The 25,849-nt window shown below is 41.0% G+C and overlaps 1 long non-coding RNA gene across 1 annotated transcript; it reads right to left on the bottom strand.

Annotated features, from left to right (window-relative positions):
* Positions 1 to 4,318: 4,318 nt before the first annotated feature.
* Positions 4,319 to 25,403, bottom strand: LOC122212157. The gene is made up of 5 exons (XR_006199040.1): positions 25,046 to 25,403; positions 21,804 to 21,892; positions 5,826 to 5,885; positions 5,523 to 5,723; positions 4,319 to 4,637 (listed from the first exon to the last, which is right to left on the bottom strand). It is a non-coding gene; the product is annotated as an uncharacterized LOC122212157 (long non-coding RNA).
* Positions 25,404 to 25,849: the final 446 nt, after the last annotated feature.

Raw genomic sequence — 25,849 nt, 5'->3', positions numbered from 1 at the left:
AAGCGGCTAGTAGGGGACTCACTGACCAGAATGATCAGTGATTTGGGATTTTAGAACGCCTAAATTCTCTTCCCTGTTCAGCCACAATTATCCATTTAAACCTGGATAATCCATTACAGCTCTCTGGCCTCTGTGTCCCATTCTAGAACTAAAATGTTAAAAGTGAATGATCTCTATCATTGTATAATTCTAAATGACCTTATGTCTATGGGAGTCATTGGCAACAGGCCTGTACTAACACTAGGATTTCTGGAAGAGACACGGCCCCTGTGGTGGCTAAAGATTTCAGGAAACTGGCCAAAATAAAGAGAGGATCATTAATAACCAAGAGCTAGCAGGGCAATGATGGGTAGTCAGATGACAGAGACAAGAAGAGAACAGGAGAGGGAAGGGTGTGCTGGTTTCATATTCAGCCTTTCTCAGAAACCATCCATATCATCGCTCAAGAAAAGTAAGGAAGGTGACGCCTGGGTGGCTCAGTCGGTTAAGCATCCGACTTCGACCCAGGTCATGATCTCACGGTTCATGAGTTCGAGCCCCGCATCGGGTTCTGGGCTGACAGCTCGGAGCCTGGAGCCTGCTTCGGATTCTGTGTCTCCCCCTCTCTCTCGCTGCACCTCCCCAGCTCATGCTCGCACTCTGTCTCTGTCAAAAATAAATTAAAACAAATTTTTTTTGGAAAAAAAAAAAAAGAAAGAAAGAAAAGTGAGGAAGTCACCTTCTGCCTGACTAGCAAGGTGATAGAGCACATGGGGCCAGGCTTCACCAAAGACCTGAATTACAGTGATCAGAGTCCAAATGCACTGGACCAGTTACTCCAGTCCCCCAGGTCTGTCTTTCCCTATTATTAGGTCTAATATCGGTGACCAGAATCTTCCTTTAGATGGCATCACTTATCTTCCTCCGGAAGAATTTTGAGCTCAGTGGGCAAATGGAAAAGGAATACTTATTTGGGGAGTGCCCCACAGCTGCAAGCTCATGCAGAGTTTTGGGGAGGTGGCAGGATTAGGAAGGGGGGGGGGTGCTAATAGCAGGGATTAAGAGCTTCTCTCATTCCAAAGCTGGAAGCTACTTTTAATTCTAGCTTCCTGGGTTGGTATATATATATATGAATGGGATGCACAAAGAATCTGGGAGATCTGTTCCCTTCAGTCCAGCTCCACCTGTGACTGTATTATGATGGAAGAATGGAAGAATCTCTCTCTTTAAAAAAAAAATATATTTATTTTTGAGGGCTAGAGAGAGCGCGCACATGCACACGAGGTGGGGGGGCAGAGAGAGAGAGGGAGAGAGAGAATCCCAAGCAGGCTCCATGCCGTCAGCCCAGAGCCCGATGACTCAGGGCTTGAACTCATGAACCGCACGATGGCGATGCGAGCCGAAATCAAGAGTCGGTCGCTCAACCCACCGAGCCACCCCAGGCACCCCAAGAATCTCTTCCTCATAAATTATAAGCAGAGAAAACAAAGTCAAGACCTGTATTCTTCCTTGAAGCCTTAATATCCATTATGCAGTAAGCCCTAGGACTGAAAGTCAAGAGTTCCTTGAGAATGAAACGTTCTTCCGAATCTGAGTTGTTGAGTAGTATGAAACTATGTACTAATCTCCCTTATTAATTCAGTGTGCTGATTCTTCTCTGTCAGTGACCAAACCCGTGTGTTTTGACAGCTCCCAAGCTGCAATCGTTTGGCTACTTTCCCCCTTCCTTGTTCCTCATACATTCTGTCAAACATTTGGTTCAGGAAGTTTAATCCCTAGACAAAGACGAGAGTGTGTTGTACCTCTACGAGGATCCAGCTGGGGGTTGAGGTTGTAACACATTTAATTACTGGGAAAACACCACTCAAAATAAAGGAGTGGTGTTTTGCCTCCCGCCAACATCTTCTTGGCCAGACAGACAAAAGTAGGGAGCCCAGGGAAGCCAGCCTGCAAGCGAACCTCGGTGCTTTGTCTCTGTGATACTCTTCATGCACGGGAGGTATCAGTGCCTAGTAGCCATCCCCCGGCTGCCATGTTTGACAGGATCTCAGACACACATCCTGAACATGGGCTGTCCCTGGAGAAGCTTCAGCACTTAATCCTGTCACCGTAAAGCATCCATGCACAGCCAGGCTACAGGCAGACCCGATGTTCTCAGGGAATGGCTGTCAGTCATCAGTAATCCTACAGCCAGCAAGATTACACACGGAACCGGCGTGCAGATGGGCTTGAGTAGAAGTAGGAGAGGACTCGGGCTGTAACGGGCACCCCCCACGCAACCAGCGTGAGATTCTCTTGTGCTTTGAGGAGTTGCAGATGGAAATTGTTTCCAGGAGGGTGTCCTTCCAGGGTTTGTTACTGGCATGCTTGGAAGGGGTTACCTCCGTGGTGTCTGAGACATAACCTGCTGTGGCTCATCAGGCCATCGCTTTGAGGAAAATATCTAGAAGCTCCTTAAAAAAGCCAGTCATTCATCCATCCATTTATTTCCCCTGTAACCTGTAGTGAGCAACTGTTATCAGGCATCGCATGGACCATATAAAGTTGGAGTGTGGAAAAATGTGTCTCAGGAAAGATCACACTTCATATCTTTGGCCACCAAAATGAAGAGACTATTGTTCAGGGTCTGGGGAACTGTCCTGCAGCCATCACTCTGTTCTCTCTTTACACGCTCCAGCCCCGCCCCCAAACTCCTTTCTCTTTGGATAATGGGAGGCCTAGATTGAGCAACTATTTCTTGAAATATGCTATTTTCCTGATAAGCTGGCACACAAAATATCTTAACCCGACACACCCATGGGGATATGTCATAATGCTATTAGAGTCACTCGTCGATAATGTATCAGAAAGTAAATAAGCCTAATTGACAATAGTAAATCCCCAGCCAAATCTCTGAATCTTCTGCCTCCCAGTCCAGCTCTGGAGTCCTCTTTCCACACCTCTGGGTGACTACAGGTCTCGCCTGTTGCCTGCTTGTCGCCGGCTGGACGAGCGAGTCATGTGCTTGGCTGAGCGACGGCCTCTACAGAGCAGCCTGGGCTGGTGGCCGTGTCCACCACAGGACTAGAGGCACCCTAAGAAAGGAATTCCTGGCTCTTGAGAAAGTTTCCAACACCCTCTAACAGAAAATGCGCATCCAAGATTGTTGGCAGTTTCTTCACAGGGAATTGTTTTCAGCAACTAGGTGGCTTGAACTTATCAGGTGACACCAGGCCGGGCTACAAAAGTGACTCTGAACAACCCCTGGTGAAACATGTATCCTGAAAGCTGTCCAGGAGATAAAAGCTCTCAAGGTTATCGTGTCTGTTTTTCTTGTCTCTGTCACCTTTGATTTGAGATGGGAGGACATTTGTGATGGCCTAACCTTTTGGTCTCTAGGGATTTGTGTTTGACATTTGATTGAAGGGTGATTAAAAAAAAAATGGGTGCATATATTTCCAGAGCTGTGAACTTTTCAACAGGGTTTAGTCCCCGGTGGGGTGGGGAAGTGGGTGAGATTTACTTCAGGACTCTGCACCTGCCTTTTGCGGCCCTGCCCTTAGCGTCTCTTGCAATTTCTTCTTTGATTCCCTTTCTCCACCAGGAGCAGTAATCTCACATCCCGCTACCCTTCCCCCCTCACCCAGCCACACGAACACATTCTTAGGCTTTATGAGGAGGGGATTATGTATATCTAGGAGTCAAGAGTATTTCTGTTATTTTTTAATTTTTTTAAGTGTATTTATTTTGAGAGAGAAGGAGCGAAAGACAGAGAGGGAGGGGGGGAGAGAGAGAGAATCCCAAGCAGGTTCTGCACTGTCAGTGTGGAGTGCGACACGGGGCTCGAACTCACAAACCACGAGATCAACCAACTGAGCCACCTGGGCACCCCTAGAGTATTTCTATTTTAAAGACGCTACCCAATAACGCATCCACAAAGCTGAGCACCAGCTGGATGGGAAGGATAAATCTACGGGAGGGCTGGGGAATTTTCCCATGCCTCCTCCCCACCCCCCATCCCGTCCTTGAGTCTACCACGGGCTTGGGCTGTATGGCTGGTCGTGCCCCCCGATCTCAAGGTTGATGTGACAATACCTACAAATATATTTTCACTTACTCGGGGATACCAGAAAAGAGTATGTTGGGACAACAGAGTGGTTTTTCATTGTTGCCTGTAAGTCGTCCCATGGTCTGAGGGAAAGGCTCAGCTCACACGGAACCTCAAAGGAACAACTCTTCACTCGTCTCGTTACGTTGTGTTTCTGATGCCAACGTATCTAAGAAAACTGGGAAGGCTGGAGGAGAAGCAAGCACACACTGAAAGGGGTGGCAAATAGCATTCCCAAGTAAGGATGAAAAGATTTGTCGTAAGCAAGGGATTTCTAAAGGGCTTAATGATGGGCTTTATATATATGAAGGTGTATTACGGACAGAGCAGGGGCCATCTGCTCCCCATTCCTCCCTCCTCTGAAATCCTACAGCACATACTGTCTGTAACTTTCAGCCATTCATCGTATGCTGCCGTAGGACTCGTCTTCTGTTGTCCAGAAAATCCATTTAACTTTATCATGAGCTTCTCTTTCTTCTTTCCAATTAAGACCATCGCTCCTTGAGAGTAGGAACGAGTTGCCTCTGGTCTTCTTACCTCTTTCAGTTCTGACCACCAAACTTCGCAGATGCTAGATATTAAAAAAACCAATAATAAATACGATTTTTGACTTGGTGATTGATACTGAGGGGAAAAAATAACTTTCACTCTCAGGGATCCAGCTTGGAGATAAGAACATAAGATCTTGAATGCAATGAGTTCGAGAGGCAGTAGGCTGAGAAAGACAGTACTCTGAGGAGTGAAGTACTTTGATACTCGGTAAGCCTGAGTATAAATGCAAAATAACCTCTTCCCAGCTACATTCTCTTAGTCAAATACTTAATTTCTAGACCTCAGTTTTCCTACATATAAAATGGAGATAATAATGCCTACTACGAAGGATATCTGGGTGGCTCAGTCGGTTGAGGGACCAACTCGATTTTGACTCAGGTCATGAGTTCAGAGTTCACGAGTTCCAGCCCCATGTCAGGCTCCACACTAACAGTGCAAAGCCTCCTTGGGATTCTCTCTCTCTCCCTCTCTCTCTCTGCCCCTCCCCTGCTCACTCCCTCTCCCTCTCTCTCAAAATAAAGAAATAAACTTTTAAAATTTTTTCCAGAAAAAATGCCTACTAGTTAAGAACTGCTCAGCAGTTATGTGGCCTTAATGTATGGCCCTCAGTAGCCACACAATCACGGGGACTTTTGAGTCAACCTTGAACGTGAAACATGGTCCCGCTCCTTACAGATGGTGGGACCTCCGGTGTGTTACTTTCCTCACTAAGCCTCAGTTTCTTGACAAGAGTAAGTACTCCTCAGGGTTGTTGTGCATGTTACATGAGTTTGTGTCTCTAAAATGCTTAGCACAGTTCAGCACACATTAGGTGTTTGATAAATATGAAATATTATTAGGTTCGTTTCGTAAAATTCCTCATTTTCTCTGGGACAAAGCCTTACGAAGAAAAAGATAATCTCACCCCTTTCTTCATGTCTCTGCATGGCTTTCTTACTAAGAGCAAACGGGCGGATGATGGCGCCTCTTCCAGAGTGAGGTAAAGTCAACTCTCAGCTGCTGTAAAAGTGCCTTGAAGTCGATCATCAAAGAGGCATTGGAGAATTCTGTTGCGGAGCCAGAGGTAGTTAAGAGTAAAGTCCAGGTCCGGCTAGTCTGGTATAGACTGTTACAGAAATTACAAACTGGTTAGAGACCATCTGTTATGTCCACTGGAATAGTCCCCATCTTGGATAATTGTTTGTTTTATGGAAAACATCCTGCTTACATTAGAGACTGGAATTAATGGCTTCGGTTTGGGTTTCTTTTTCTTTGGCCTGGCGTAACACTGGAAAAGAGAGGCACTTAGTCATTATTTCATAAAAGTGTGGAGGATTATATGGCCTGTTGGACAAAGTTGATCATCCCTTAGAACAGAGGCACACGGCCAGATATGAGTGATAAGGCTGGTCCACAGACAGACATGTAGATAGAAAAACCAAAACTAATACAGAGAGAAAGAAATAGAATCGGAGATAAAGCTAAAGGTAGGAAAGAGAGAGAAAGAGAGACACATCGAGGAAAAATAGGTACTGCTTATCTTGGAAGGTATGCAACCCACCTTTAAATGGAAGGGCTGGGGCACCTGGCTGGCTCAGGGAGGAACATGTAACTCTTGATCTCAGGGTCATGAGTTCTAGCCCCACTTTGGGTGTAGAGATTACTTAAAAAACAAAAAACCAAACTTTTATTTTCTTTTTCTTTCTTTCTCTTTCTTTCTTTCTTTCTTTCTTTCTTTCTTTTTCTCTTTCCTTCCTTCTTCCTTCTTTCCTTCCTTCCTTCTTTATTTTTTTCTTTCTTTCTTTCCTTCCTTTCTCCCTCCCTTCTTTCTTTCTTTCTTTCTTTCTTTCTTTCTTTCTTTCATTCTTTCATAGAGAGAGAATACAAGTGGGGGAGAGGGGCAGAAGAAGAGAAAGAGACTCTTAAGCAGACTCTATGCTCAGCTTGGAGCCTGACATGGGACTCAAATCACACGACCCTGGGATCATGACCTGAGCTGAAACCAAGAGTCAGATATCAACCAACTGAGCCACCCAGGTGTCCCCCCACCAAAAAAAAAAAAAATAAACTTTAAATGAAACTTTAAATGAATTTCCCTAGAAATTTCATTTTTCTTCTCTTTTCTTTGCTGAAATGGTTTTAAGCAATACCTTACCTTTGAGTTAGTCCCAATATCTCACCCGCGCATACCCTTCTGAGAGAGAAAATAGGAACTTTCTAGTTAAAGTCTTCGCTTGCAGCCCATTAGAGTAATAATTACACTGTAATCTTCACAAGAGATGCAGGGTGCCATCGTGCAGCCTCCAAGGTCACAAGCCTCATCATAAACAAACCACTTTATGACAATTTCTGAAATGCAATCTCTCTCTCTCTCTCTCAAAGGTCCATCGCTTCGTTAATGAACCTGTAATCCCATGCGCACCTGTTTGCCTGATTTCTAGGTGTTTCTGTCTCTTCAACAGACCCATACATTTCCATGCCAGTCTCAAGTGCCTCCTCGTTTGTCCTCTGGTATAAAATGTTGAGAATGGTCCACCATTTTCCTCCGATCCCACACCGCTGAGACCCACACACCCTCTCTGGGGCACTGGCCACAATACTCTCTTGCTTTCAAGCCTTTGTGAAACCTAAAACCATTCACTGGCAGCTCCAAATCAGAGTAGCACTCTCTTCAGGTCACACTGAAGCAAGACTCTGTATTTAACCCTATAAACTGTTTTATTGAGGGGCTAGCGGAGATAAAGGGTGCCCTTGGCGGTCTTAGAAGGCAGTGCAAAGGGCATATCTAGAAGATCACGTGCGTTGTCGTTTGAGAGAGCACTGACCGAGAAGAGCCCCTCCATTCACGTCAAAGTGTGACACAAGCAACCAATAAACACTTATTATGTTGAGCGCCTCTTCTTTTGGGGTTTGTTGCTGTCGCTGACATTAATTACTGTGAGCGACATACCTATCCATCCTTCAGGGTTAAGATCAAATATTACCTCTCTCAAGAGAGCTTTCTCTACATTTGTAACCATCAAAACATTCATTCCTGCATACATCTAATAACTAGATCTGAGTCATTTTGCTTCATATCCAACTGTTGGAAGGGTGACATTTTAGCTTCATAATTAAATTTTAAGCTCATGGGACAGTTTCTTCCAAGGCTATTAAATCTCCTACACATGGTCTTTTAGGTCGACAAGAAAGACACGGAACGAAGGAAGGAAGGAAGGTCTGATTATTTGACACCAGGCACTAGTAACACCTACGTTGTCAATTGAGCGGCCCAAGGTGAACAATTGCTATTTGCTTCGCAAAATGCATGGAAAATAAAAGCAGAGGTGAAAATACCTGAGGGCAGGTGGTAGGGTAGGAAAGACGGAAGAAATAAATTCTGTAATTTGTAAGAAATTTTTGTAGTCTCTGTTTAGGGAAAATAGACTCCGTGGATATTTATTGAATGTGTATTTCATGCCGAGTGTTACAATAGGATATTTTGCAAACATGACTCCTTACAACAGTACCATAAATTAGGTTTTGCTATACGACTGTATGGCTGAGGAAATATAGCTGGGATGTTCCAGAGACTTGCCTAAGGTCACACAGCTAATAAATGGAAAAACCTGTTTGGGAGACCAAACCAGGTTCTCATTTAATCGCTTCTTCAACAAATATCAGTTAAACACCAGCCACATGCCAGGCACTTTTCTAGGAACAGAGAACCAAAGATAGAATCCTTGCTCTTATGAAGCTTGCATTCTAGGACAAAGAGATATAACCAATAAATGAATGTGCTTTAAAAACATCACGCCACGTGTTGATGACTGTTATGGTAACAATACAGTTTGGAAAGGCATAGCGAGTGGGGGGCTGTGGGAATGTGGTGGCTGCGGTATTAAATATGGTGGTCAGCAAACACCTGAGAAGTGAAATTTGAGTAACTTCAATAGAAGAGGGGGTATGCTACAGAGATGCCAGCAAGGACATAGATACCGGGGTGGTAGTCTGTCTGACCCAACTGAAGAATAATGAGGAGGTCGTCGGGATTGGAGTAAAGTGGAAACGGGGGAGGAGAGGAGGAAATGATGAGGTCATGGAGATACTGTGGGGTCTGACCATGCCAAGCCTTATAGGCTTTTACTGAGTGGGTTCTGAAGTTATTAGTGGATCTTAAACAAAGAATAACCAATATAATTCAATTCTTGGAAGAATCACTTTGGAGGTGAGATTAAACGTCACAGAGGAAAGGCCAGCAGCAGAAGACCAGTTAGGAGGCTATCACGGTAATCCAGGTGAGAAATAACAGCGGCTTAGACCAGCCTGGTTGTTGACTTCAGTTGTAGTTTGAGTGTGGGAGCTTAGAAGATTTGCTGACGGATTTGAGATAATATGTGACAAAAGCATAGGCATACAGATAGCTACAAGGTTTTGGAATGAACAGTTGGAAGGATGGAGTTTCCGTTTACTGAGACGGAGAGATTGAAAGGAAGGAGCAGGCTTGAGTGAGAAGATCATGTGTTTTGGGTTTACGCATCTGAGATTTGATATGTCTTTTGGACCTCCGCATAGAGCTGTTGAACAGGAGTTGGGTATATTATTCTAGAGATCAGGGAGAAGTTTAGACTACAGATATAAATTTGGACTTCCCAGCAGACAGGTGGTAATTAAAGCTGGGAGCTTGATTAAAGACACGAGAGTAGATAAAGAGCATATAGACATTGGAATCAGATATAAACAGAGACTAATAATGGTGTTGAATTCAGCCCAGACATTTCCAATCTTAGAGTTTCCAGAGGTGAAGAGGGAGATTGAGAAGAAGGCATCAGTGAGTTAAAACGATTACCAGAAATAATACTGTCTAGTGGGGAACATATAGCAAGGGAAAGAAAGGGGTCAGCTTGAGCTCCATGCAGCTACGAGTAAGATGAGGGATGAGAACCAGCCATTGGGTTTATTAATGTGGATTTATCAATATTGGCATTTACAAGTGGTTTATTGTTGCAGTGGTGGTGATAGAAACTTGATTGACATTGACTTAGGAGATAAGATGAGGAAAATGGCGGACGATAAGTATAAAAGACTATTTTGAGGTGTTTTGCTATAAAAGGGAGCAAAAACAAAGAGGCAAAAGTTTGAGGGGGGTGTGATCTCGAGAAAATATCTCTAGCACAGGAGGAATGCTTACCATGTTTGTGTCTCGATGAAAGTGGCCTAGGGAAAAACAGATGATGTAGGGGAAAGAGCAAAGAATTAGTTCTGTCCTCAGGGAAGCAAGAGGGGACAGCCCCCAGCACAAAACTCAGCCGTTGAGATATGACCCTGAGGTGAATATTCAGGCAAAAAGTAACAGGAGGGTACAGATGCAAAAGGGAGATATGGCTGCACTGTGGAAACTTCTCTTCTGAGTGATTCAGTTCCTCAAAGAAGCAATGTAACCAGTTGAGTGTGACGGTGGGGTAGATTTTGGAGGCTTAAGGAGAGAGAAGGTGGTATGTCTAAAATACAATGGGGATGGGGCACTTGGGTGGCTCAGTCGGTTAAGCGGCCGACTTCGGCTCAGGTCATGATTTCACGGTCCGTGAGTTCGAGCCCCGCGTCGGGCTCTGTGCTGACAGCTCAGAGCCTGGAGCCTGTTTCAGATTCTGTGTCTCCCTCTCTCTGACCCTTCCCTGTTCATGCTCTGTCTCTCTCTGTCTCAAAAATAAATAAATGTTAAAAAGATAAATAAATAAAATAAAATACAATGAGGCTACACGCATAAATTAGACAGACGTTTGGACTTGACTAAGGAATGGGATTTTTCCAGACTAGCACAATTTGAAGAGAGAGAGGCAAGAGAGTTGAGGAAATACCCAAGGGTATGATTACGATGATGGCGAAGGAGGGAAATGACGCCTTGAAGGGGATGTGTGACAGAGAAAGAATGGTTGGGTCAACGTGTGACGGCTTCCAATGCGATAAACCAATTATTAGGTTGGGGGCCCGGAGGGAGTGAGAGAGCCAGGACAGGGCTGGACGGTGGGATGTTATGAGGTAATATAGAAATTGCTACCAACAGATGCTGCGGTGGGGATAATACAACCTCACCAGAGAAGACGAAGTCAGGGGCTGAGAGGCAGAGGGGCAGATGCTGTGGGTGCCCTCCTATACCTCCTTGGTCCACCCTGGAGGTCACCCTAGACAGTTCTCAGAAATGCTCGTAGCTTTCCGCATCTCTGCCTGGGGATGTTCTCTGACCACAGACGTTTCCTTGGCCTACATGACGTGCAAAGTTCATGTCTCAAAAGTGACTTCTAATCACGGAGGGAAGGAAATTAATGGGAAAATTCCCCAACCTCACCACCCCTCTGACACCCTGTTCTGAAGTGTGCTTTACAACGTCTCAGAAGGCCCTGAGTTGTACTGAGCCCCAGTTCCCACACAAGAAACCCATTCAGTCATTCACCTATGATCGGTCTCACTGTCTTACTGGGCCACCTGGAATCACATCCTAAATAAATCACCTACCTCAAAATCCTTGTTTCAGGATTTGTTCGGGGGAAACCCATTTTATTTTATTTTATTTTATTTTAAGTTTATTTATTTTGATAGAGATAGCACAAGTAGGGGAGGGGCAGAGAGAGAGGGAGAGAGAGAATCCCAAGCAGGCTCCACGCTGTCAGCACAGAGCCCGACACAGGGCTTGAACTCAGGAAACCGCGAGATCATAATCTGAACCTCAATCAAGAGTCGGATGCTGACTGACTGAGCCATCCAGGCGCCCCGGGGGAACTCATTTTAAAATAGTTGGGATTTGGGAAAGATAAACTATGCGGACATTGACATGAAATAGGAGCAATCAGAAGATCTTCAATTATATATGATAATGGTGTTATTTGCAGGCCAATTTTTAAAAGCAACAATATGCCGTGTATGTATATATGGAGGCAACCGTTGGAGATTGGCTGAATGCAGCATAGAATAGTTTTATCGTGAAACACCACGCATCTTGAAAAAATAATTACAGCTCTAGGGGCGCCTGGGTGGCTCAGTCGGTTAAGCGTCCGCCTTCGGCTCAGGTCATGATCTCACAGTTTGTGAGTTCGAGCCCCGCGTCGGGCTCTGGGCTGACAGCTCAGAGCCTGGAGGCTGCTTCACATTCTGTGTCTCCCTCTCTCTCTGCCCCTTCCCTGCTCATGCTGTGTCTCTCTCTGTCTCAAAAATAAATAAACATTAAAAAAAAATTTAAAAAAATAATAATAATTACAGCTCTAGATACAATATAGTCTTGAAAAGATATTCATGCTAACGTACATGAAGAATGAAAAACAGGTAACAAAGCAGTATGTGGGAGGGCATTTGTGTATGTATATATATATATATATATATATATATATACACACAAATATACAATTCCATAAATACAAATATATATATGTGTATATATAATACATGCTTATATATGTCTATGCCTTCCTCTCTTTCCACATACGTGCGTGCACACACACACACACACACACACACGTCTTAATTTTTCTTTAACAAGTATACAATATTTGTGTCTATACATTTAAAAAACAATAGCAGGTCCTCTTACCCCTAGTGCAGGGAACTGTGTCACCACAGAACTCAGAAATCTCACATGAAACATTGGGAGAAATTCCGTTGACCAACGGTCCCTGTCCCGATTTGCCCTTGACTGAGGGCTTCCTGGGGATGCCATGAGGCTGACTCTCAGTACTGAAACCCGTCACACCGAGGTGGTTGGTCACCCTAGGAAACATTTACAGTCTCTCTTCCCTCCTTCCCCATAAGTGGACAAATGACAAAATAGAATCTTTCAGAGTCCTGGAAAGGAAGGCATGATGGGAGTGCAAGACATCATTATTATTCAGGAGACATACATTTTTTGCTGCAAAGACCCAGGGATAAAATCAACACATTTGGTTGATAATCCCTTTCACATGTGCATGCTAGTTTGGCTTTCATTTTCATCTGCAGGGAGTCTTTAACAGCTGTTACTGTCAGGCCTTTGCACTCTGTTTCCAAACCTATAGGAACCACACAAGGGCAGGAATGTTCAGAGAATGAAGTTGGAGGGGTTTAAGGAAAACTAGTTCATCTGCATTGTTATCTAGAAATTCACACCCGTTCTCTCCCTGTTTCAGTTCCTTGCTCTCCTGCTTTCTCTCCCTGTGTACCAGGCAGAGATCCTGGGATGAACACCAGCGTGCCTGTTTGGTATGCATACCGTGTGGATGGTCCAGACAGGAGGCTCTCACTTCATTGTTCATGAAGGCTCTCTGTTAAATAATTTTTAATGTTATCTAAGGAGTTTAATGGCACAGTTATTGGAAATATTACAAAGGCAAGAGGAAAAAGAAGTCATCCCTCTTACATTTTCCAGACCTGTCACAGGCTCACTCAGCCCCAAATCTGCCCCTGTTAGCTCCGGAAGCCGTGTTCATTTTTGTTTAACTTATTGAAATTATGTAGGATCGCCTTCTGTCCTAAAAGAATTGAGTTGCCCATAGCTCCATTTAAAGAAAGCGTGTGACCCTCGTCCCAAACACATTTATGTGGTGATATGACTTTGGCTGGGGAAGGTCTATGGGAGGCCTAGATGGTAACCTTTGCCATGGGTGGAAAAACCCAACACAAATAGGAAATCTCTGGTATGGATCCTAGGCATTAGTATGTTTAGATACTCCACTAGGTAATTCTCTTTTTTTTTTATTTTGTTATTTACTTTGAGAGAGAGAGAGAGAGAGAGAGAGAGGCGGGGGGGGGGGAGGGAAGGAGCAGAGGGGGAGGGGGACAGACGATCCAAAGAGGGCTCTGGGCTCACAGCAGAGAGCCCAATGTGGGGCTTGTACTCACGAACCACGTGATCATGACCTGAGCAGAAATCAAACACGTAACCAACTGAGACACCCAGGTCCCCCATCTGCTAGGTGATTCTACTGTGCAGTTTGTTCCAGTTCCTTCTTGTATTTCAACTCATTCATTCATTCATTCATTCAAACACACAGATGAAGTGCCCTATAGAAGATGCTATTGTCATTAGTGAGAGTAACTAGGGCATACTTTACCTACGAGGCCATATTCCACAAGGTGAGAATTTAAGTCTGCAAGCCCAGAGACCTGAGTTTGAGTCCTGGCTCCACCATGGCTAGCACTGTAAGCATATGCAAGTCATTCCCTTCTATGAAACATTGTATTCCCTCCATACAAAACATCCTCCAAAGTTCGTAAAGATCAGCTTAGATAATGCACGAGAACAAGTTTTGTAAGCTTTCGAGTATACCAGATATTTTCATTGTTAGTGACTACATACTTTCTATAGAGCTCTATTCCCTCTAATCCGTCCCCGACCTAGCTTTCCAAATGTATGTTCAAGTTTCTAGCTTTAAAACCGAGGCTTTTTCTTTATTGCATATTCATCTATAGCTGGACTGATTTATTCTTTCCTAAAACCTGCCATGTGTATTCCCATAGTCACGTCTTTGCTAATGCCATTTAGTCCTGAGAATACCTCTTGTCCCCAGTTCCTTAATCTTTACTTAGCTTTCCCAACTCGAGTTATTGATTGACTTGAATATCAGGTACTTTCTAACTATGCTAATGCACACTGAATCCCCTTTCCAAGGATCTTACAGCCAATAATGCATTGCATCATAACATGCCTTGGTTGAATTTTTTTCCACATGTTTCTATCTTATTTCTCCAACTGGTTTGTAAATTCCTTCAAGAATAGGTACCATGGGTTACATTGCTTTGCTCAACTACAAAGGCTTATGCCAAATTGATTTGTATCAATGCATACTTAGAAGAAAGGAAGAAGGAAGGAAAAAAGGAACAAAGGAGGGAAGGAAGGAATGGATATGTCTTGGCAACTTGGTTAAAAATAAATTGATTATTGATTTTTAGACCTGTTTCTAGATTCTGTGTTCTATTTTATTGGCCTGTGTCTCTATACTTCCATCAATATCACTCTGTCTCAATAGCTACAGCTTTACAGTGAGTTTTAAAACCATATACTGTGAGTCCTTAAAAAAGGAAAGAGGGAAGGAAAGAAGGAAGGAAGGAAGGAAGGAAGGAAGGAAGGAAGGAAGGGGAGAAGATAAAAGGATTGGAAGGAAGAATTATTCCTCTGAGAGTCCTCTCATGATAGCTTCCTGGCAAAAGTATTTGAGATGCCTGCCCTTTGGTCAATGCAGCTCTCAGACCAGGGAGAGAGAGTTCCAGACCCTGGCTGGAATCTTGTATTAGAGGCCCTTTTCTGCTTGTCATCCGGCTACAATCTCCCCATCAGGCAAGTAGTCCTTGGAACCACGACTGGTGCTTAGCTAGATCCCATGTCCCTCTCTAGATCAGGTTGTGAGACCATAATTTCCCACTCACATGACCCCAAGCCACTCTCCATGGCCTGTATGTACCTCCTCCTGGGTCTGTCTTTGCAAGAGTGAACTACACTCTCAGTGTGCAACCCCACAGGAATGGCCAATAGGCAGTGCTTTGTGGGCCAGGTGGGCAGAATTTGCACATAGAAGTTGAGATGTCCATGTGCGTTATGTGAAGCATAGATAGATAGAAAGAAAATTGGGGTGGATGAAAAGCTAACAGTCTATATATATGACAGTGCTCTAGGTCATGGGAGTCCCAGAATCCTAAGCTCAAATCTGGCTTCCAGGTCATAATTCAGGTATTTGTGTGAGGGTAAGAGGTCAAGAATATATTTTATGTGAGACTTTTTACCTCAGTATGATACCTCCTAAATCTTCAGACATACAGGAATCCCTGTTTATACTCTTGCTATGCTATGGGACCAACAAATTAAGGACATGCCTAAATTTGAGAATTTTAAAGCCCTTCCCACTCTTCACTTTTTCTTATAAACTTTGAAATAGAACTTAATGAGATACCACTTATCAATAATGAAATGCATAGATTTAAAGTGTACAATTCACTGAGTTTTAACAAATAGAGACCTGTGTAATCACCATGCCCGTCAAGATAGATCATATTTCCATAATCCCTCAAAATTTCCCTGGGACCCCCCTCCCTTTTTTTTTTTTTTTTTTTGTTTTTTGTTTTTAATCAATTCTCCCTCATTCATGATCCAGAAAACCACTGATTTGTTTTCTGTTGCTATAGATGCGTTTTCCTTGTTTCAGAATCTTATCTAAACTGAATCACATGGTATTTATTCTTTTGTATGTAGCTTCTCTTGTTCAGCGTAAAGCTTTAGCTTTATCTTCTTAACTTTAGTAGATATAAGTTGTAGCATTGTTTAAATTTGCATTTTCCTGATGTCAAATGATGCCAAGCATCTTTTAATGTGCCTACTGGCCATGATTATATCTTGCTTTGTGAAGTGTTCGTTCAAATATTTCGCCTTTTCTTTTTAATTGTGGTTTTGTTTTTTTTTTTTCTAAGTTGTAAGAGTTCTTTATTCTGGATACAAGTCCTTTGTCCAAGGTACGTGCTATAAATATATTTTCCCCTTGTAAACTTTGTCTTTTAAAAAATCTTTTCAATGGTGTCTTTCGAAGAACGGAAATTTAAATTCTGGCGAAGTCCAAATTACAGGATTTTTGTGCTTTGTCTAAAAAATGTTTGCCTATCCCAAATTACAAATATTTTTCCTATGCATTTTTCCTAGAAGTTTTATAGTTTTAGTATTTATATTTAGGTCTATAACCCATTTTGATTAGATTTGGTTTTGTGTATCCTGTAAAGTAAGGGCTGTGATTCACTGTTGCTGTTTGTTTGTTTTCTTTAGAGATATCTAACTGTGCCAGCACCATTTGTTGAAAGCATTATTCTTTCCCTATTGACATGTCTTGGCAATTGGTCAAAAATAAATTGATTATTTTTAGGCTTATTTCTAGATTCTCTATTCTGTTTTATTGGCTATGTCTCTATACTTCCATCAATATCACTCTGTCTCAATAGCTACAGCTTTACGATGAGTTTTAAAATCATATACTGTGAGTCCTAAAACTTTATTCTTTTTAAAAAATGGTTTGAATAATCTAGGATTTTTTTATACCCATCTAAATACCAGAATCAGCTTATAAATTGCTATTTAAAAGGCCTGGTGGAAATGTTGAATAAAATTGATATGATTTTATAGATCAATTTGGGGAGATTGACATGTGAACAATTATGAGTGTTCTAGTCCATAAATATGATATGTCTCTTCATCTATTAGGTTCTTTTAAATTTTTCTCAGCTAATTCAACCTTACATTCCTGGCATAAATCTCATCTCTCAGTTTATAATCCTTTTTATATATTGTGGACTCAGTCTGCTACTATTTTGTTAAGAATATTTACATCCATGTTTAGAAGGGATATTGGTCTGTAGTTTTCTCTTGGGAAATGTCTTTGTTTGACTTTGCTATAAGAATAATATTGGTCTCATACTTGAGTTTGAAAGCAGTTTCTGAGTTAATTTGTGTTGGATTGGTATTATTTCTGCCTCAGATATTTGATATAATTCAATAATTGGGGTCTGGAGTATTCCCTGTAGAAAAATTTTAAATTATGAATTTAATATATCTAATAGATGGAAGGCTTTTCAGGTATTCTGTTTCTTCTTGTATCATTTTTGGTAATATCATTCTTTAAAGGAATTTTTTCCATTTCATCTAACTTGTTTAATATGTTGCCATAAAGTTCTAATATTTTCTGATTTTTTCCCCCCATGGGAAAATGCTCAAAATTGATTAAGTGAAAAAAGTTATACCTGATTACCTTTTTAGTGTTTGGAGAGTCTATAGTGATATTTCCTCATTCATTTCCAATATTGGTAATTTTCCTTTTCATTTTTTTTTCTCGGTCGTTCTAGCAAGATATTTAATAATTTTAACTTCTCAAAGAATCAGTTTTTGGCTTTACTGATTGTCTTCTATTTTTTATTCTCTATTTCATTTATTTCAACTATTATTTTTATTTTCTTTCTTCTACTGACTTTGAGATAATTTGTTCTTGTTTTTTGGCTTTTACAGGAGATCCTTGATTTTCGGCACCTCTTTTCTAATGTAAACATCTACGTTTTCTCTTTAAGCACTCTTTCAGGTGTTCTCACAAATCGTAACATATTATGACTTTATTATTATCAAGTTCAAAATATTTTCCAATTGCCCCCGAGATTTCTTCTTTGACACATAAAGTATTTAGGGGTCTGTTGCTAATTTTCCAAAGATTAAGTGATTTTCTAGAAGTATACTTTTCATTTATTTCCAATTTAGTTATATTGTAGTCCAAGAATATACCCTGAATGACTCCAATTCATCTAAATTTACTAAGACTCGTTTTTGTCTTGCATATGGTCTATTTTGGTGAATATTTATGTGCACTTTAAAAGATATATATGCTTTCATTTTTGTATACATAAGTGTCAATGAAATTAAAGTAGTTGACAATGATGTTTGAATCTTCTCTATACGTATTACCCTGATTTTCTTTTCACTTGGTCCACTTGATTTTTCTTTTCAATTGCCAAGCGAGGTGTATAGAAATCTCCAATTATAGAGAAGTAAATGTCAAGTTTTCCAATCACGTTTAGGATTGATTGATTATTACACTTTCCTCTTGGACTGACCCTTTTATCATTGCAAAATGTCTTCTTTTGTCTACAAAAACATTTCTTGTCCTCAAATCGACTTTTATTCATATAGTCACTGCAGTTTCCTGTGATTCTGGTTTCCTTGGTATACTTTTCCCGTCCTTCCCCTTTCATCTTACCTCCATCTTCATATGTAAAAGACTTTCTTCTAGGCCAGAGCTAGTTAGGTTCTGCCTTCCCATCCAATAGGACACTGGCTGTCTTTCACTTCAACTATTTTATTCAATACACCTGTGGATTTGTTTGACTAAGTCTGTCATATTGTTATTTACTCTCTATTTATTCCATGTTTCTCTGTATCTTTCTACCTCTTTTTTTGTCTCCTTTGAATTTTTTAGATATGTTTTATTATTTCACTTTATTTTATTGTTGGCTTATTATCTTTAAAAAATTAACCATTGCTATAGGGTTTACACATCTTTATCTTAACACAATCTACATTTAACATATTACTTCTTGAACAAAATGAGGAGTTAATTACAGAGTTCCTAGATCTTCCCATCTCTCTTTTGTGCTATTATGGTCTTATACTTATATATTATGGTCTTTTTACTTTTGCAAATGTCATAAGCTCCACTTGCATTATTATTAATTTTGCTTTAAATGGGCAATTATCTCTTAAATAAGTTTAAAAAAAACATATTTACTCATACATTTATCATTTCTAGTGTTCCTCGTTCCTCTGTATAGATCTAAACTTTTACTACCATTTTTGAAGGATATAGTCATTGCTTTTAGATTTCTAGGTTGAGACGTTAACTTTTTTAAAAATATTTTTGTGTAATTTTTTAAAGTAAGTTCTACACCCAACATGGGGCTTGAACTCATGACCCCAAGGTTAAGAGTCCCATACTCCACCAACTGACCCAGCCAGGCACCCCTGAGAAGTTGACTTTTTGTCTTTGTTTTTATTTTGTTCTTTCAGAACTGTAAAAATATGTATACACTATCTTTTGGCTCATATTATTTTGATGGAAAGTCTGTAGGTTTTTGTTTGTTGTTTTTTGGGTTTTTTGGGGTTTTTTGTTGTTTTTTTGTTTTCTGCCCTGTGTATCTTTTTCCCTCTTAGACGCTTTTTTAGATTTTTCTTTATTATTGGTTTTCAGTTATTTCATTATAATGCCCTGTGGTGTGGTTTCTTTGTTTATCCCGCTTGAGTTTTGTTAGATTTTTTATATCTGGAGGCATATATCTTTTATCAAATGTGGGGGGGAAATTGAACTTATTCATTCAAATATATTTTCTTCTTCTCTCTTTTCCTTCTAAGATTCCAACTAAATACATTAGGTTATTTGATATTTTCTCAAACATCTAGTTTTTCTCATTCTTTTTGCCTTCTATGCTTTAGCTTGGATAACTTCTATTGTTGTACTCTCAAGTTCATTGATTCTTTCCTTGCAGTTTATAAGCTGCTGTTACTCCCATTAAGTTAATTTTTAATTCTGGATACTGTATTATCCAGCTTTAGAAATTTCATTTGATTAAATTTTACATCTTTCATTTCCCTCCTTTTTATGCTCTTATTTTTTTTAAATCCCTGAATATATATATAATAGTGATTTTATGCTTATAATAGCCGTTTATCTGTTCTTTCTATCACTTCTGCATCTGCTTCTATAGATTGGTTTTTCTCTTAATTATGGGTCCCACTTTTCTTTCCCCCTCTCCATGGTCCCCGGCTTTTTTTCCATATCTGGTTATTTTTTACTGGGTGCTTGGCATTGTAAATATTATATTTTCAAATACTGATTTTGTTGTCTTCCTTCAAAGAGTATTGAGTTTTGTCTGGGTTGGCAGTTAAAATACATGAGACCCTCTTAATCCTTTCAAAAGAAGAATTTTAAATTTTGTCATGTTTAGAGTAACATTCCCTGTATATCTAGTTTATATCTGAGCTTCTGGATTCTCTCTAATCTGACAGCTTGGGACTTGACCATATCCTAGTCTGCTCTCTAAGAATCATTCAGCTTGTAGTTACCCATTTGTTTTGTTTTGTTTTCACGATATTTGTTCTTTGCTCCGCCTTTACAGGGTCTTACCCAACAAGTATATGATTTAGTATTCAACAACCAACTCAGAGGAACCATCCTGCTGGTTTTAAGGGTTCTTTCTCTGTGTAGTTCCTGCCAATATGGTTCAGCAGACTTAAGCCTCCTCCTCCTCCCCAAATTTCAATTACTGTATCTTCAACTCAGCCAGACAATTGCGCTTTGCTTGTGTTCCCAACCGCACACTGTGCTCAAAAAAATTGCTTCCAAGCAGAAAGCCAAGGCAAAGGTAGGGCTCACCTGTTTGTTTCCCTCCCTCAGGGATCATGGTCCGGTGCTGCTTTTTATCTGTGTCTGAAAACACTGGCTTCTTATATTTTTTTTCCAATTTTTCTAGTTTTTTTGTTTTTGTTTGTTTGTTTATACCAAGGAGGACAAATCCAGGACTAAGGATTAAAACATAGCTGGAAACATAAGTCACCTCCCATGGTTTTTAATTCCCTCACGCTTCTGATGTTATCTGTGGCCTGGGAGTGCCTGTCACTTTTCCTTTGGAAATCTTCCTTGTAATCTCCCCCCTACTTGTGCCAGGGAAAGGGATCAGAGAGGGTGTACAGGTACGTTTTAAAAAGGAATGGGACACACTTTTCTGAGAGCGGTTGGCAAATATTTAATTCTGAGAAATAGAAAATAGGTGCCCATGTCCTTTAGGAATCCAGACAATATTTGAGTATGGGGGATAGACATCAGCCAGCTCTGGGTTAAACATCATCAAGTTTGGCAAAAGCTTTCTTAGTGATGCTTTCAACTTCTGGGAATTTCTGACACACATTTTCCCGCTAACCCAGGGACACAGGCTACCCTGACTCTTTTCATCTTTCTGGCTCGAATTCGGTTATCCACTAAGTGTGAAATAAATTTCTTATGAGATGTTAATGACATATAAAACTCAATATGGTATTCTACTAAAAACTTTTAGAACATCTAGAACCGTAAGTTGAAAGAATGAATCACTAATGAAGGCAGTTTAAGGCCAAACCAGAAGTATGGGGGTGAATAGGAAAGGACGGGATGTCTCCCAGCACCCCTTATATAGACTAGAGTGAAAGACGGGACAAAAACAGCATTCTCACAAAGACCTAAGGAGAAAAGAGAACGCTCACTGTTCCACCTTTTCAATAACCCCACAGTCATTACAAAGCTTGGCCTAGTCTGGCAATAACCTCCACCCCTCCTTCCCCTGCCCATTAGCTGGAGACAGTGAATTATGGTGGAAGGCAGGAGCTCTTCCCGCCTCTAGGGGGAAAATAACTTTAATCTCGTCAGAGCCTTGGAAGAGAGACTATTAAAAGAGTTAATGGAAGAAACTTCTGAATAGATGAGTCAGGCTGTGACAAACCAAAGTCATTTTTTGACTTAAGAAGGAAAAAAGGAAAAGAAAGCTGGTGATGCGACGCTGTGGCTCTGATGGCCCCCAAGTCCCCCATCAAATCAATCCCAAATGCAGTAGAGTCCTGATAATTTAATGAAGGACTCCAGAGGCGATGTGGTGAATTTGGTCACAAGGGTAAAATGGGGAAGTATAGTCCGGTACAAAGAGTGTCATCCCACATTGTTACCTGGATTATAACTGGGAGGAAATGAGTCTGTTTTAAAACGTCGAAAGCAAGTTGTTGGCGTTTCAAAAGATCCTAGTTAGAAGGTTCTCCTGAAATTGCAAACATATATAAGAATAAAATTAGACTGTAATTTAGCAAATAAAATAACCAGGCTGAGCAAGAAGTGAGGGAAGAATAAAAGGTAGCTTTTAGAGTCTAGTCAGCAGTGAAATTATGCCTCCAAACAAATGTTCCCAGTCACCCCAGGAGAAACAATGAAGTTACCATATGCTGATGGTTTAGATTTGCCAAACTCTCTGGGACATTTGTAGATTTAGTTTGTAATCAGCAGAGATAAAAAAGGGGACAAGTCTTTTTGACCACGTTCATTCTGAAAAGATCTATCAGAGATGCACAATTTACAGACCAGAAGGGTGATCATAGAACTGATTTTCTTTCATAACGATCCCAAATGTAGATCTTCAAGTACGTCTTGGAAACAATGATGTATGTAACCACAAGTCCTTAAATGTCACGAAGATAGTGAATTAGACAGAGTTACTCGGTTTTAGCTACCTCTATGGGCCCCAGATCTGAGAAACTGCATCTTTAGAAACTCTTGGACTCCTCTTGAAGCCCTTTTGTGAGCGAATCATGTCTCATTCCAGGGAGATGGAAAACCACAGAGATCTAGGATTCTCACACTCTTAAAAATTATTGGGCTAATATCAAAATAGTACCGAGTAATAGCGAGAATCCCAAGTCAGCTCCGCCTAGTGTGAACCAACTGATTGCCTTAAACGAGACGAGAAAAGTGAGATTAAATGCCATACGCTGAGTAGCTATTAGGTATCAGGCACTCTCCAAACTTCATCTATAGAAGACACTTTTGTTTTATGGTGACTATAACTGATGACACTATGTTGTATAATTAAAATTGTGAAGAGAGTAGAACTTCAGTGTTTTCACCAAAAAAGGGATAAGAAGATAAATATGTAATAGAGGTGTTAATCAACTCAACTATGGGAATTCTTTTACAATGTAGATGTACATCGTATCATCACATTGTATACTTTAAATATATTACAATGTTATTTGTCAATCATACCTCAATAAAGCTGGGGCAAAATGAAGGCATTTTTGTTTTAGGCTCTCTGGCATTCATTTCCCCCTTTCTAATAGTATCCTATTTCAGTTCATTGGAACGCCTTTATCTCACGAAATATTATCCGTTAGAGAAATTGCAATCAGTGATGCCCCTTACTCCTGAACAAGAAGTGGCCTCAGTGACCCAGTCTGGAACAATTAGATGTTTTCTCTCTGATATTTCAAATAGGATCAGAAAGTCAGAGACTGACCGTGTTGGGTCAGTTCCACTCGATTGAGCATGCTCAGACTAGTTTCTGTTACAAAATTATTGCTAGATTTTCAACCTCTGCCTCCAGAGCTCCTTTGGTTCATCCCCATTGCCACCGCCTGATTCTTCAGGCTCTTGTGGACATTGTAAAGTCCCGATAGCCTTGCAATAAATTACTTTTTTTTTTAAGTTTGTTTTTAATGTTTTTATTTATTTTTGAGACAGAGAGAGACAGAGCATGAACAGGCGAGGGTCAGAGAAAGAGGGAGACACAGAATCCAAAGCAAGCTCCAGGCTCTGAGCTGTCAGCACAGAGCCCAACGTGGGGCTCGAACTCACAGAGTGTGAGATCATGACTTGAGCTGAAGTTGGACGCTTAACCGACTGAGCCACCCAGGCACCCCGTGCAATAAATTACTTTTCCTGAATTTACGCCAAATTTATTTGCTTCTAATGAAAGCATCCTTAATGATATACCACCTTACTCACATAATTCTCAGATATTAACAATTATAACCATTCTACAGAAGAGAATATTATAGCAAAGAAAGGTTAAATGGCATGCCCACAATCACAGAGCTGGTAACTGATATAGATGGAGGGCTCAAGTCTGGGTGTGTCTGATCCTGAGTTTCACGTTTTTAACCTATATGGTGCCGATTCCCGTCTGTACTTTTCAAAACTTTTCCTCAAAGATTATCAATGTCCCACGTGCTGATCCAAGATTTTTCACCGTGGAAATTGAATAATGTCAGTGTTGCCCGTTTTGAAGAAACAATAGCTTAATGGATAGAATGTTTTCCATTTTAAATTTTCTTCCCATAAATTTTTCTTAAATCTTTGGTGGTTTCCACTGCTTGTCTGTGAGGCAGACAACAAAACAAATGAACAAGCAACAAATGAATATTAATGGCAAGACTCAGAAACAACAGATCGTGCCTCCCTCAAGAGCCTGTTTTTTGCATCGACATTTTATGTTGCATACCTATAATATAGTCATTTTCTGCCAGTAAAATTGTCCCCAGTTCAAATGCTGGAATTAAATACATCCATATTTCACAGTGTTATGCAAAGAGCACTATGATTTTCAAGCTGTCTGACACCTCACAGAGTTTAGGAAAAATTGCCCCAAATAAGTCTAAGACAATGGCAACGGGACATTTTGGGTGGTATCGGTCACATCACCTTTAGGAAACTCGGCCCTTGATCTACATCCAAAGCCATCAGATTTTGAGGATAAGGACTTTGGCACCTGCTGGATTCGACAAGAATAATGTCATTTGTCAGCCTAACTGCAAGACCCAGAATCAGTTTAAGGGGCTTGAAATCTCATTTTAATTCTTGGCCTGGACACAAGTAAAATGCCTTGGGCCTTGAGAAAGGCCAGTGTATGGTATATTTATTGGCTGTGACTACAAATCTGGTTAACTTGATGGGGATTTATAGAAAAGGGATAGAGCAAAGCCAGATTGTGCTTTTGGCCACAGATGCATCAGGTTAATAAGACACAGGATAGTAGCTTGGCCTTAAGTCGGAATAGTAGCCCAGTCAGACTTTCCAAGGTCTGAGGATTAATATAATGAGAGTAGAAAGTGGACCCCTGGACCTTCCTTCCAGCTTCCCAGCTTCTTCTCCAGCATCATCCTTTTTTTTACCTGCACCCCTTCCTGTTATATGGTCCCCCCTGCCCCCAAGTTACCTCTCTCCCAAGATATCTGCTGCTTCTGAAATTGCCTGTTCACCAAGAAGCCAAGCCAAAATAAAATTATTTAACATTTGCTTTGGGCCAGCAGTGACCATCCCATAGGTCATCCTGCACGTGTGGTTTATTGTCTAGCAAAGCAAAAATTTTCCCCAGGAGATGAACTATCTACTACCCTTCCCATCCTGAATATAAAGCTTTTACCATTTTTAGTTGTGCTGGTGTGCTCTCTTTTGCATCCGGGGCGGGGGGGGGGGGGGGGGGACAGGACTGTAAACACCCCTGTAACCTGCTGACCACGTGATCTAATTCGACTCAGCTCTGCGTTGGCACCGCTATCCCGATGTCTGTACATCCCGTAGCCTGTGGCTGAAATGTCCTGGGTTGTAAGAGATTGGAGCTCATCAATTTAGGTGAAGTAAACTTTCAAATAAATATATAGGTAGCGAGACTTCAGGGAGAGACCCAGGGATCATGGTCCCTCAGCGCGCCATTCCCTTAAAGAGGCAAAGCTGCTTCTCATCTTTCCTTGCGAGAAGCTGTAGCGATCTCCATATGGTCTAGTGTCCCTGTTTTCCAGCGTTCTACCACCCACGGAGTTTAAGAACTGCTTCTGTGACATCTAGAAATGGCCGGGGAGCCCTTCCATCCCTCACCGCTGATCTTTATTACCGCATGTCACCAGGCAGTGCACTGGGCTCGTTTTGTTTACTTCCGTCAGCCATTTATATTGAGGTATAATCCCGGATCCTAAAAAGAAGAACACTTTATGTCCCGAGTGAGTGATTCACACTCAACACCGCGTTGACACATTCTGTGGGATGTAAAAATCTCTGTTCCTGTGATTTCAGCCCCATCAGCATAATTTTCTTCCACATGGTACAGGTAAATCATGGTTAAATATTGAATCATTTATCACCCAGTGCTTTGTAAGCCAGATCTCATAAAATCTCGGGAATAGATTGTGCTAACAAAGCAGCCAGCAACCAACTACGATTATCAAATTTT

The sequence above is a fragment of the Panthera leo genome, chromosome F3 (assembly GCF_018350215.1).
Source record: "Panthera leo isolate Ple1 chromosome F3, P.leo_Ple1_pat1.1, whole genome shotgun sequence".
NCBI lineage: Eukaryota > Metazoa > Chordata > Mammalia > Carnivora > Felidae > Panthera > Panthera leo.
Note: the sequence above shows the minus strand (reverse complement) of the source record. Positions and strands in the feature narration are given on the sequence as shown.